Source organism: Diabrotica undecimpunctata, chromosome 5 (assembly GCF_040954645.1).
Source record: "Diabrotica undecimpunctata isolate CICGRU chromosome 5, icDiaUnde3, whole genome shotgun sequence".
NCBI classification, from domain to species: Eukaryota; Metazoa; Arthropoda; class Insecta; order Coleoptera; family Chrysomelidae; genus Diabrotica; species Diabrotica undecimpunctata.
The window spans coordinates 143,146,353-143,160,397 of NC_092807.1; the positions used below are offsets into that span (position 1 = coordinate 143,146,353).

Below are 14,045 nucleotides of genomic sequence, written 5' to 3' on the forward strand. Positions count from 1 at the left end.
GACTGCTCTGCGAAACAGCTCCGCTGAGGTCATCCCAAACCATTGTCGGAGATTTTTCAACCACGAAATACGACGGCGTCCCGGTCCTCTTCTGCCAAATACTTTACCCTGCATAACGAGTTGAAGAATTCGATATTTTTCTTCGTTCTGCATCACGTGGCCGAGGTACTCAAGCTTACGTTGTTTAATTAAATTAAGCACTTCTTTTTCTTTTGTCATGCGCTGTAGGACCTCAACGTTGGTGACATGGTCCACATAAGATATTTTTAGTATCCTTCTGTATATCCACATCTCGAAGGCTTCGATTCGTTTTTCAGAGGCTTGCGTCAGTGTCCAGGCTTCAACTCCATATAGTAACACTGGAAGAACGTAGCACCTCACTATCCGCATCTTGGTTCCCAAACTGAGATCACTGCAGCACAGCAAGGATCTTAACTTAATAAATGTAGACCGTGCCATTTCAATTCTGGATCTAATCTCTTGAGCGTAGTCCCATTGTACGTTAAGGATAGTTCCGAGGTAAGTGAATCTGTCGACTCTCTGGATCTCGTTTAGATGAATTTAGTTTTCTTAATATTAAGGTTCAGTCCGTATGTTACGCTCACAGTTCGCACTCGGTCTAGTAAGGCCTGCAGATCGTTTAGGCTGGTTGCTAGTAACACAGTGTCATCGGCGTACGGATATTTAGTACACTCACCTTTTAATATCCATAGCTAACAACAAAAGACGTTGCTGTACAGGAGAGGTTCGTAGCAGTAGTACTTTTTTTGTAATATAAATTTCATTATGTTTCTTAAGAATTTATTTTATTTTAATTAAGGTACTGTAATAACCTAGCGTTACATTTATGTTTTTTTGTTAGTTAATAGGTTTTTTGGATTAAAAAATTATTAATTTGTCTATTATTATACATTTTTAATAAAAATATATTAGTTTGTTTAATAACTGGGGTCAGAATGGGTTGAAATGCCAACGTAATCCATTAACAGACGTTTTAGACAAAAATACTTTCCTAACTATTTAATGAATTCAGTAATAGTAATTTACGTAAGTAGTCCCGAAAGTGATACTTTACGGGATGAGTTAGAACTTTCCTGGACGAGCCGAAAGCAAGTCCTGGAATCCTACGAATTTCGTAAAATCAGTTTTGGATCGTGCTACGTAAAACAAAATAAGAAAAATTAAAATTTTCAATCACAAACAAGTCTAGAAGTGATTTAAAAAAAAAATGAATTTGTTTGCTTAGAATATCTTTTTCTATCGGTTGAAGTTGTAAAGAATAAGGAAATACCGCCAGATGAAGAACTCAAAAAATCTAACTACTTTACTTCAAAATTTTGTAGTTAAGCTTAAATATAATGAATTTAGTTGTGTCAAGAACGATATATTTGAGAAACTTACCTCAAAATTATATTTCTTGGTTAAATCCGTAAACAGATATGTATACATCAACACCTGAAATAAAAATGGACCTTGTATTAGAAACTATTTTTAGACAGATATATTAAAGACAGATATATGAAATAAAAAATAACAATTTTAACACGCTTTAAGTATTTTATTTTAGCTTTTGACCTCCTTTTTTGTACAAATTTATTTAAAGCAATTACTATTTTAATGGGAATAAGCCACAATTGAAGTTTAAAGTCAGTTTATTGACGTTTCAACTTCCACTTCGAAAATCGTTCTTAAAATATAAACATTAATAAATTAAACAAATTTTGTTTTTTGTTACTTCGTGAAAAATTCATCCCATGATGACAGTAAAATTCTCCTGTTAGTGATACCATAGTAAATCATGAGGAAAAAAACAGAAAAAAACCTTATAATTAAAGCTCGGATTATAGGCAAAATGCATTTTTTGCCTATTTTGCCTATTATAATTGTTTTTTGCACTTTTTGCCTTTTTTCGTAAATTCCGCCTATTTGTACCTTTTTTAAAATTTCATGGTACTACCCATGATATTATTCTATTACTAAACCATTCTATAATAAAATTTTGGGTCAATAATAAGATATCAATGGTTTGTTTATTGACTTGAGGGTTAACTATTTGGAAATCCCAAAGCTTTATTAGTTTATTATCAGTTGTACAGTCGGTTACTGTATCAGAGTTTAGTCACAAATTGCTATATCCTAGGTTAGTTTTGTTGCGTGTACCGAAAAGCAAAGAACACGTTTTAAAAAGTTTTAGACATTTGTGTGAAAAGATGACATCTAAATTAAGGCTATGGATCGCACCTTATTCGGAACTTTCTCTAGAAGGAGATGGAGCATTTTGTAAACCATGCGGCAAATTGGTAAGTTTTATTTTTTCTCTTTTTTTCTCGTCCCAAAACATAACTAAATTCTAAAGCGGTTTTAGAATTCTAATTATTTTTTTTTTAATTCTCAGATTTCAAGTAGAAAAAAGTACTTTATTGACCAGCATTGTGGAACCCCACTTCATAAACGTAATTTGGAAAAACTAAATTCCTCTAAGTTAGCCCAAATATCTCTAAGTTAGCGGGATAGTTTAAGCAGTTCAAAAAAAAAGGAGGAAGACGCATTTAAATGTGATTTATGCCAGATGATGATTGCATCCAACATTCCTTTATATAAAGTTAATAACCCTAGTTTTAAATGCTTTTTCGAAAAATATCTTAATAGATCCTTACCGGACGAGAGTACATTGAGAAAACATACTGTGGAAAAATGTTATGTGGAATGTATTTCAAAAATTAAGCGGGAGTTAGAGGGCAATTTTTGTATATTATCGTGGATGAAACCTCAGATGTATGCGGCAGGTATATAGCTAATTTAATGATTGGAATTTTGAACGAAAACTTTGCGAGAAAACCTTATTTTGTTGCCATTAAAGAATTGGAAAAAACAAACAATTTAACAATAAGTCGATTTATACAAGATAGTTAAACAAACCTCTTTTTACCCAACGCTATATCAGTGAATAAAATAGTTTTAATGCTTTCAGATGCTGCGGCATATATGTTAAAAGCTGCTGTTAATTTAAAGATTTTTTATCCTAATTTAATTCATTGCACTTGTGTAGCGCACGGGGTAAATAGAATTGCTGAAGAAATAAGAAATCTGTTTCCGTTGGTAAATAATTTTATAAATTTTATGAAAAAAGTTTTTGTAAAGGCTCCGTTGAGGGTGCAAATATATAAAGAAAGACGTCCCGGTGTCCCTTTGCCATCCAAACCAGTAATTACAAGGTGGGGAACCTGGCTCCAAGCAGTTTTTTTTTACTTTGAACACTGCAATGAAATAGAATTAGTTATGTCAGAATTTGATGATGATATTTCCGAAGCCATTCGAGAAGCAAAAAAAAAATATTAAAAAATCTCAAATTGAAACAGGATCTCGCTTATATCAATGACAATTATAAATTAATAGTTACCATAATTACCTTATTAGAAAAACAAGAGATAAATTTATGTGAGTCAGTAAAATTAATAGATAATTTAAAGACGAAAATTGAATCGGCACCTGGAAGTAACGGTCAATTAATTTAAAAAAAAATGAAATATGTTTTCGACAAGAATGAAGGTTTTTCGTTTTTATCTAATGTTGCTAATGTTTTGAATGGTACATTTTTCCGAGGAATTTCAAATTATGCCAGATTTATTATCCGCTCTGAAATATGCTCCAATTACATCTGTCGATGTCGAACGTTCGTTTTCAATGTACAAATTAATTTTAAAAGACATAGTTTTAAGACCGAAAATATTGAAAAACATTTAGTTGTTTCTATTAATGATAAAATTTTAAGTGGTTACAATGTTTAATTATTAATTTACAGTTATTTAGTTACTAGTTTATTTATACTAATGTTATGATTATGATGTGTAAATATACCTGCCTTAAGTTAATATTACGTTAATTCACTTTGTACAATAAATAATAAGTTATATTCCTTTATTGCCTATATTTTGCCTAAATGTTAATATTCCTGCCTTTTTTAATAAAAATTTTTGCCTATATAGGCGCCTTTTTCTTCAATTTTTGTTGCCTATAAATCCGAGCTTTACTTATAATACTATCCTGACGTGGTAAGTATTTGATCTTACATTTAATTTACTATCAATAAACACCAAACTCTGATTGTATATGTATATTATTAAAAAATATAAATAATGTGATATTTTACTTATATTAACTTGCATTCTGCCAAGGAATTTGCGACACAATTGGTCTCATTTATTACAATTAGAGCCGCTTCTTTGATTTTTTTCTTTTTACCATCTGTTTCTTTTAGGACTATATTTGAATCATTTCATTGATCTCTATGTTCATTTTCCTATGCGTGTTTACATATTTGGGATCTTTCAAATTCTTTATTTTTAATGTAAGATTGATTTTGATGTTTCACCTAAATAAAACTGATCGCATTCATAAAGTATTTTATAAATACAATTCTTTGTTCTTTCTTGTTCATTGTTAGGTTTGGTTTTAGACAAAATAGATCTCAATGTGTTTATTGTTTTAAATGTTGTTAAAATGTTGAATTTATTTCCTATTTTTTAAAGCTTTTCTCATAATTCTTTGTGTATGCTCTAGGATTTCGTTCTCTGTTAATCTCTTCCATTCGGTCGATTTTTTGGAAATTGCTACAAAGGTCGTTTGACGTCATTGGATTGTTGTAGTCTGATATATTAGATTAAGAGATTCAACTTCATCAAACAATCACATCAATAACATCTTCAGCAATGAGTTTTAATAATTCGGCGGGCACATCATCTGGTCCAGTTGTTTTGCCGTCTTTTGTGTTTTTGATGCCTTAGATGTCCTTTCCTCGTAGTATTGGTCGTTCGGTATAATTATGATTTCCATAGCCACCATACTTTTTATCCAGATCTTCCATTTCCTTGTATCTGTCAGAGGGCTACCTCTATTTTGCCACACAATTTTTTTTTCTGGTTTCCTGAATTTTTTTTGTATTTATTCAGATCTTTTGCTTCACGTTTTTTTCGTTCTTCCATAAGCTCAAGACTTTCTACTGTGATCTGAGGATTTGTTTTTCTTCTCGGTGGCTTGAGGGTTTCTTTTCTAACGTACATAAGGGCATGTTGAGTTGTTCTTCATTTATGGGTAACATGTAGAGCTTCCGCATTTCTTTGGCTTTTCCTAAGTTCTCATTATTGCATTAGTAGTACTTTATTTATACTTTTTATTATACAATTTCATAATTTACTAAATACTGGTGGTCTACAAGCCCATGGGAGATTTTTAATGAGTCATTTGATCCAGAATGAATCACATATAAAACAATACTACAATATGTAATAAAAATTTTGGAAAATAGACTGTCAATTCTTATTGATACCTTACCTGTCACAGGTAAGATAAACTTACCACTCAAGGGGATAAGTTTTTTTTTTGGCCAAACGTTTTTGTACAGCATTAAGACATAAACTTAGGTAGATAATACAAAAATAATGATTTGCGACCTAATGCCGTACAAAAATACTGGTACCAGGAGCAGGACAATTTTTTATTTTTATACGACATTCATACAAAAAAATTCGAATGGTTCGAATTTGAATACAAAGTTTTTTGCAATGCTGTGCATTTTGGTTGGGACAGGGGTGAGAAATCTAAGGCACAATTCTTAATTTGAACCCCCATGCTTTGTGTACCGTTAATAATTTATGGCATAGTTTCTAAAATTGTTATTACATATTGTAGTATTAATTTATATCTGATTATAATCTTCATTTCGTTTTTCAATTGCCGCCTTATCAAACCATTGGTCATCTATCCTTTTTTTTTCTTCCTAGCATCGATTTTGCTGCAGTTCATTCTAATGATCTCTCTTGATTGTCTTCATATTCAGTCAGCTTTCTATTTATTTCTTCTTCAAATTTATTTTAAGTTTCGGGTCTTGTCAGTTTTATCAGATCTAAAATTTCCTTTCTTGAAATTTTTCTTGAGATTTTTAGGAACGATTTTTGTGACCAAATAATTTTTTTTTTCTATGGGAAGTTTTTTAATAACTTATATGCGTATGTCGTCTAGACCTGATGAATTGTCTTTTATGCTATTAAGTGCTTTTTGAAACTCCTCATAACTAAAATGTGTATTGATAGGGTTGAATTCATTGAAAATTGTAATAGGTACTGCCTTCTCCTATTATTTGTAAGTTAGGAACTCGTGTCTGTAATTTTGGCTGGAAGAGAATTTTTGATAGGTATTAACTAGTTCATTTACTATGTGCTGTGGGTCAGGTAATAACGTCCTTTTATTTCTAGACCTATAATTTGTTGGTAAGTATGCTGTCCTGTTATTTTTTAAACTTGTTTCGAAACTATGTTAACAGATCAATATTTTTAAATTGTTTTATTTAATTAAATAGCGGCCTCACATTGTGTATTCCACCAGGGAACTGGTTTGTGTTTTTTTTTAAGTAGAGATTTTTCTATAGCTATATTAACAGCAGCCAGTACAAGCTGATTGAGGTTCGATGTCAATGGATCCTGAAATTTTAATCTGATTCATTCTGTCTAATACAATTTTTTCAAATTCAATCCAATTTTCTTTTTCTAGTTTCCATTTCTGAGTCGGTTTTTTAATTTTTATTAAGATTGGAAAGTGTTCACTACTATATAAATCTTTTAGTGCTGTACAGTCGAGTTGTGTGAGAAATGAGGGTTTGCATATGGAGAGATCAGTTGCGGAAGTTATAACCATATTAAAACTTGTTGGAGAGAGTGCGTTGAGTAGGCGTAAGTTTATAGTGTTAAGAACATTTCCTAACATATTTCCCCTCGATGTTGTTTTATTTGATCCCTATGTAATGTTATGGCCATTAAACTCTTCCGTGATTAGTCAAGGTGAGGGAATTTGTTGGAGAAGATTAAGTTTCATCTGGTGAAACATAAATGCTACTAAATATTGAACTTTAATGGGGTGACGTATCTTTTGCAGGAATATATGTTGCATTTTAATTTGGAGATAACTATTGTCTCTGTTACATCAGCTAAATTTGTATTTTAGGTGTCATTAGAAAGTGTACTATAAAACTATTTCTGCAAATGTTGTAACACACATACGATTTTGGATATTTGTAACAACTAGTTTCGCGAAGTAAGCAATAACACTATCCAGATTATAATGCGGCCTATGAATCGAAACTTGCGTAGGTATCATTGAAAAATATGGACCTTTAAGTTTAATTTATATTGTATTTGTAGTGTATTAGTTATTAAGGAACACTTTACTAAAAATATTGAAATATATTTAACTGTTTACATACACATATAAACAATACATAGCGCTTTATTATTTTGATCTTAAGTGCCAAAGATACCCACTTATATCATACCCACAAGAAATATTCTTATATTTAAAAATATGTGACTGCCTGATTTTTACACTGCCTTACTACCTATAATTTGGTTTTTAAATATTACCAAATAGATAGGGTAAGTGCCCTAGTAGTCGGCACATGCCCAGTGATTGGCACTTCGAATATTTTTGCTGTTTAAAAAAAAAGGAATCCGTAAATACTAATCAGTACGCTATTTGATAGATGAGGCATTCTTCTTTGTGGTAATGTAGGTATTGGTTCTGTATTTGCATATGGCTGCAGACGTTAACTTGCGATTGTTGACACCATCGTACAAGGTAAGATTCTTAACAATTTTCTTAAGAATGCAGTAGATTTGTGATTTGCTTTTATTAGCCTCTGTCGATTATAAGTAAAGTATTCAGTAACGCCACTTTTAAGAATACAATTTTACTGAAATTTTGCGTTTATTTCTGCGTATTTTTTAGGTGGTTAATAGAAATAAAAGAGTGCCCGTTACTAGGTCTTGGGGAAGTGCCGCGAACAATTATTGGCACGTATGGCCAATAACTGAAACTTCGGAATCACTAGTAAGATGTAGTTATCGGCATCAGCAATATTAATTGACTTTTCCATTATTAATTATTAAACTTTTGAAATGATTACATATAGATATGACAAAATAATAATTTTTTTGTAAAGTGAACATTTCACTGTTTTTTTTTTCAGATTGTTTACAATACCAAAAGTTCAAAGAGATACTAAATATCAGAAAAGATATACCGAGGAAGTCATCCAGAGTGCTTTTAACAGACATTGGAAATTGAATGCCCAAGAAACTGGCAGCAAGGAAATATGGAATTCCCAGAAAAACCGTGCAACATCGACTTAGTGACAAATTCAAAAAATTGGCAACGGATTTTCAACGTACTTAACAAAACATGAGGAAAATGTGTTATAGGAGTGGATTACTGACTGCCACAGGAAAGGTTTACTCAGAAGAAGGGACGATATTCAGTCTTAAGTGAAAACTTAAACATTTATTTAAAATGATTTGAGCTCTTATTGTTTCATTTCATTACTATAAAAGTGATGCCATTAAATGCAGCAAGACATGTGACATTTACTGCAGGTAGGTGCCAATGACTACAGCCATGTGAATGCAACTGCAGGCAACGTGTCAATAACTAGTACTTTCTCTGTTTTTTAATTTAAATCAATTTCGTTTAAATATACTAACGTTATCATTAAAAACAGTTGTGTGATAAGAAAGCTAGGACATCACACAACCCAGAACAAAAGTTCCCGAAATTATGATTCTTTTCTTGTGGAACTCGGAAATATTTTTCTCGGGACTATTTATTTCCTTAAACTGCCAATAACGGAACTGGGTGCGTTACAATATTTAGTTTTCTTGATGTTTAACTTCTACGTCTAACAAATAACGTAAGTCATTGTCGCTACTTGTTAGTGAACCGTATTATTTGAAGGATATACCATCAAAGATACAGTTTATAATATATAAATCATGTTTTATTTGATGAAATACGTTAAGATATTATATATCGCTTGACTTAATAAGGAAATAATGTTTTGACATCATTTTCCGTGCTGGTTTGAGTTGTTTTGATTTAATAATGAGACGGTTTAATTCATCAGGTCCATTTAGTTAAATACGTAATAACATCGTGGGCACTTTTTAATTATTAAGTGTCTCTTTTTCGCAATAAACGCCTCTCCAGTGCATTAATGAATGCACATATATATTTTCTCTACAAGATTAGTGTAGGTAGTAAAAAATTATAATGTTTGTATCCTGAGGAATTTCTCAATTGTAAAATACAATCTATGACTTGTGTATTAAAAATAAACAGTTTTCATATTATTTTCGGTTTCTATAAGATATATAACATGACTAGAGACCTCTATTTGCCAAACAACCAATCTCTACCCTTGCAAAATTGTCGTAAATCGTAATTTTTTACTGTGAATATATTTGTAAAACCTAGAGCCACAAAATTCGTTATCCATAAACTTTGATCGCTCAAAATTAGTTTTTCGTTGCTAGTTTCTTGGTTGTTATTAAAATACTCTTATAATTAAAAAAAATATATTTGGAGATTGGCTACTTTGCAACTAACAAGTGGATATTGGCTATTTTGAAATGAACAGACCAGGAGATTGGTTATTTTGTAGTAAAAACACAAATGTTTAATAACAGTACTTAATACATTAAGGACCGATTGTTCGAACGCTAATCAAAACTTAATTGTAATCAAATATTTAATTACAATCAAATACGTCACAGCAGCTGTAAAAATTATTAAAAATTGCTTATTATTATTATTGATTTGTAAATAAAAACATGAATTTAACATCAGAATGAGTTTAATTATGGTTTATTTTAAATTAAACCCCAAAATAATAAAATTGAATAAAATAAATCAGTTAACATAACCTCGAAATGTTACGTATTTGATATTAATTAAATATTTGATTACAATCAAGTTTTGATTAGCGTTTGAACAATCGGCCCTTAAATAATTATTAATTTATATTAATTATATAAATAATAATTATTAATAATTAATTAAAGGGAAGCTTGAAACATTTTCGTAATGTAGGACGTTTTTGAAATAAGCCAGTTTCGGATTATGCAATTTCTCTTTGCCAATGTTGGCCAAGTTCCCGACTCCTATTTCATTTGGATTGATATTAATGGTCGATCTTCCTTTTTTTAAAATACTTCTAAACAAATCGAGGCTTAGTTGTAGCTTTCGTCCCCTTTAACCAATACGACGTTATTTTGTTTTCCTAAAATTAACAACCCTTCATTAAATTTTATGAAACATAATTTGTGGAAAATTAAATGTTCTACAACATTATTTGTATTATTTTATTCGTAAAATTTAATATAAAAATGTTATAAACAAAAAAAAACTTTTGAACAAATTTTTTTGTGCCTTATAACTTTTCTCCGGTCATTTTACAATAAAATGGCATCGGAGCAATATTATAAAGGGCTTTTTATAGAGTAATTTTTGCTACAAATTTGTTAAATTTAATGAATTTCGCTGGATTTTACAGTGTTCCGAAGTTTGCAGGATTCTTGAATATACGCCAACTTGGAATAAGGCGTTTAAAGGGTTTTCGCGCTGTATCTCGTAAAGTAGCAACCCTACAGAAAATTGTACTTAACATTATTTGTAGCAAATTAAATTGTCTACAACTTTATTTTTATTAATTTTTATCGTAAAATGTAAAATAACAAAGTTATGAACAAAAATAACCAAAATATTTTGAACAAATTTTCTTTTAGACCTTATAACTTTTTTTTCTGGTCATTTTATAATAAAAAGACATCAAAGCAATAATATAGAAGATTTTTAATGAATAATTTTAACTACAAATACGTATTCAATTTCATTAATTTCTGTGGTCTTTACAGCACAGTTGACTGAGTTCTTGAATAATCATAAGAATACGATAAAACGAACCATTAGGCTTTGTTTTGTATTACCTATATTTTATTCATATAATTTATTATTTTGTTAACATTCCAATGGTATTATTAGTTTATTATCTACCATTTTCCTGACCACCTATCTGGTAGAGCCTGGAGTCGTGATACCGATAATGGTATCACCATTAGGCTTAATTCACTGACAATTTCCAGGCGAGATAATATTAAGCATAATTATATATTTTAAAGTTGTTTTCCAGCTACCATTGTTTTTTCATTTTCTTTAATGGTCCAGACTGCGGTTCAGGATCTAATTCAGTATCGAAGGTGAATGTTTGCGGAAGAACGGGGGTTAGAATTGGCGTCACTATGGATAATTCATCTTCGAATGTTTCGATTAATTTAAATATTTCCATAATGTCACTGCAGTTTTCACCTAAACAATTGAGGCACGCTACAGAGCATTTGAAGCCGTTAACAATCACACATACTTTCACAGTTTCACTTGCATCTGCAGAAAATTAATTTCAGATATTCGGGGTGTGCTGGACTTTGAATATTTTGATTGGTATCCAAACTTTTCCATACTTTTTCCAGTCCCCACCATAGTCTTGAAATGCAGCAAGAGCAGAACGGATGATAACTGTCATCCTGATCGACACTAAAACCAACTTCTGATAGAGCAGTTTTGAGAAGGTCTATTAAGTTTGTTTTTTACTTTTTATTACGAAGAAATTTATCTTGGAATAATATTGGTACGGTGTTCTTAAATTTTATCTCTGTCCATTCTTGCGACGCAAGCGTACAAGGTGGGGTAAGTTTTGTGGAGGCGGAATGGGTCGATAGTAAATAATAATATAGGAAGATGGCACCCCTAATTCTAAGATGGCGAGTTTTCAAGAACCCGGCCAAGTTCGGAGCGCTGTGAAATCCAAAGAAATTGGATTTCACAGCGCTCCATTTTTGAATATTGGAAAATGGAAACTATGAAAATAGACCTTGGCAAAGATGTGAAACAAGGCGACACCATCCTAGCCAAGTTATTTACTTTGGCATTAAAAAATGTCTTCAAAAAACTAAATTGGGCCGAAAAGAGATTAAAAATAGATGGAATATATCTTAACCATTTGCGTTTCGCAGACGACATAGTACTAATAAGCACAGATATCCATGAACTAAAATCAATGCTACAAGATTTAAATCACAAATCGAATCAAATAGGATTAAAAATGAATCTTGACAAAACAAAGATATTAAGCAACAGCCTAGAAAACATCACGTTAGATAACATCAATATAGAAAAGATAGAACAATATATATATATATATATATATATATATATATATATATATATATATATATATATATATATATATATATAGGACATGCAATTAAAAACGAAAAGGAAAATTAAACCCTAGAAATTAAAAGAAGGACACAATTGCCATGGACTGCTTTTGGTAAGTTGAGCTTCATTTTAAAAGACAGAACAATCCCAATACACTTAAAACGAAAAACCTATGACACTTGTATACTACCAGTTGCAACGTATGGATTGGAAACTATAGCAATAACAAGAAAAATGGCAGAACAATTAAGAGTAACTCAACGGACCATGGAGAGGGCCATGTTAAATATAAGCCTCAGACACAAAATTCCCAACACCGAAATACGTCGAAGAACTAAAGTAACCGACATCATGGAAAAAATAGCGACATTAAGATGGTAATGGGTAGCACATGTAGCAAGACAAGACACCAACAGATGGTCTCATAATGGTCTCATAAAGTGACATTCTGGAGACCTCGAGAAACAAAAAGAAGCGTGGGAAGACCTAAAAAGAGATGGATAGACGATATAACAGCTGTAGCTGAAAAGCAGTGGATGAGAATTGCAAAAGATAGAAAAGCGTGGAAGCAATTGGAGGATGTCTATGTTCAACAATGGATAAATGAAGGCTGAAGAAGAAAGAGAAGAAATAAGTAGTGAAAATAATTTTATGAGAAAGTCTTTATGATATAGCTTTTATGTCATTTTATTGTAAAATTACAAGAAAAAAGTTATAAGGCTCAAAAGTTCCAAAATGAAAATTTGTTCCAAAATTTTTAGTTATTTTTGTTTAATTTCAAGTCACAAGAGAAACTTGTAACAATATATTTAAAATGAAGGATCGTTTTCTTTGAAAAACTATCTATCTGGTGTAAAGATATTTTAAAAAGAAAATTATGAACATTATAGAAAGGAACTAAATGTAGAAGACGTTAATATCTTATGCATTGCATTTCCAATAGTTGAAAAATATGCCCTGATATTGGCATTGACAATATTTTGCTCGCGGCCAGAATTGGATTGGATTTAACGTTTTGTGAAATAAGTAAAGTTCTGATTATTTTAACAAAGATGCCAATGACAACTGCATAAACTCAAAGATGTTCCTCTACTTTGAAATTGAAGATATTTCTAAGAAAAAAAAAAGTCGGAAAAAAAGACTGACGGTGCTTGCCATGTTTCCATCGAAATAACTTTCGTTGTGGTTTCACAACGAGACTCAAAAATCAATTGTTACTGAGTTACAGAGGTTCAAACTGTCATACTGTTCCCGGACATATGTTATATAGCAAACTGTCATTATTTTTCATGCTGACTCACTCCGTGAAGTTAGTTGCACGTATTTACTAAAACTCTGTATATTTTACCAATATGTATTTTTTAAAAGGACTAAAAAGTGGCACTTTGAACCTCTGTAACTCAACAACATTTGTTTTCTGAGTATTCCTGCAATAATAACTATTGATCAGCATGATCAACTTTGCCTCTCTTATTCTTGAAACAAAAATTATGAACAAAATTATCACCAGCCGCCACTGAATATGCAATATTCACGCACTCTTTAAGGCATGTATTTTCAAGACTAATGCGTTATTGTGTAAAATCAGTTTTCAAATAAGTGTCATGCTACAAGGAAAGGATATTAGATTCCTTGTAATAGAAATAGTTTTATATTTAATCCTTTAATTGATCTACCACTTGCGTCATACTCTATTGTATTACTATAATTAGTTATTTATACAAATTAATTAAACATAATAACATTTATATTATTTATAGATTGGTACAAAATTTTTGAAAAGATTCTAAACGTGATTTCACATTCCCCTGAACAAAGGAAGATCAGAAAGTTTTGAGGATAAAATAATGTACCTAAACGAATTTTATTATCCAAGAAAAATTTTTCTCAGATAAAATCTGTGGTTTAAGTACAGTTGTGTGCTATCGATGAACTAGAAGGCAAAT

The 14,045-nt window shown here is 30.9% G+C and overlaps 1 protein-coding gene across 5 annotated transcripts in view; it reads right to left on the minus strand.

Annotated features, from left to right (window-relative positions):
* Positions 1–14,045, minus strand: part of Ndae1 (Na[+]-driven anion exchanger 1) — a 207,912-nt gene that overhangs the window by 106,734 nt on the left and 87,133 nt on the right. For all 5 annotated transcript variants that reach the window (XM_072532888.1, XM_072532887.1, XM_072532891.1 and 2 more), the window contains exon 3: positions 1,402–1,455. The gene's annotated coding sequence lies outside the window, so the exon portion shown is untranslated. The remainder of the gene's footprint in view (positions 1–1,401; positions 1,456–14,045) is intronic.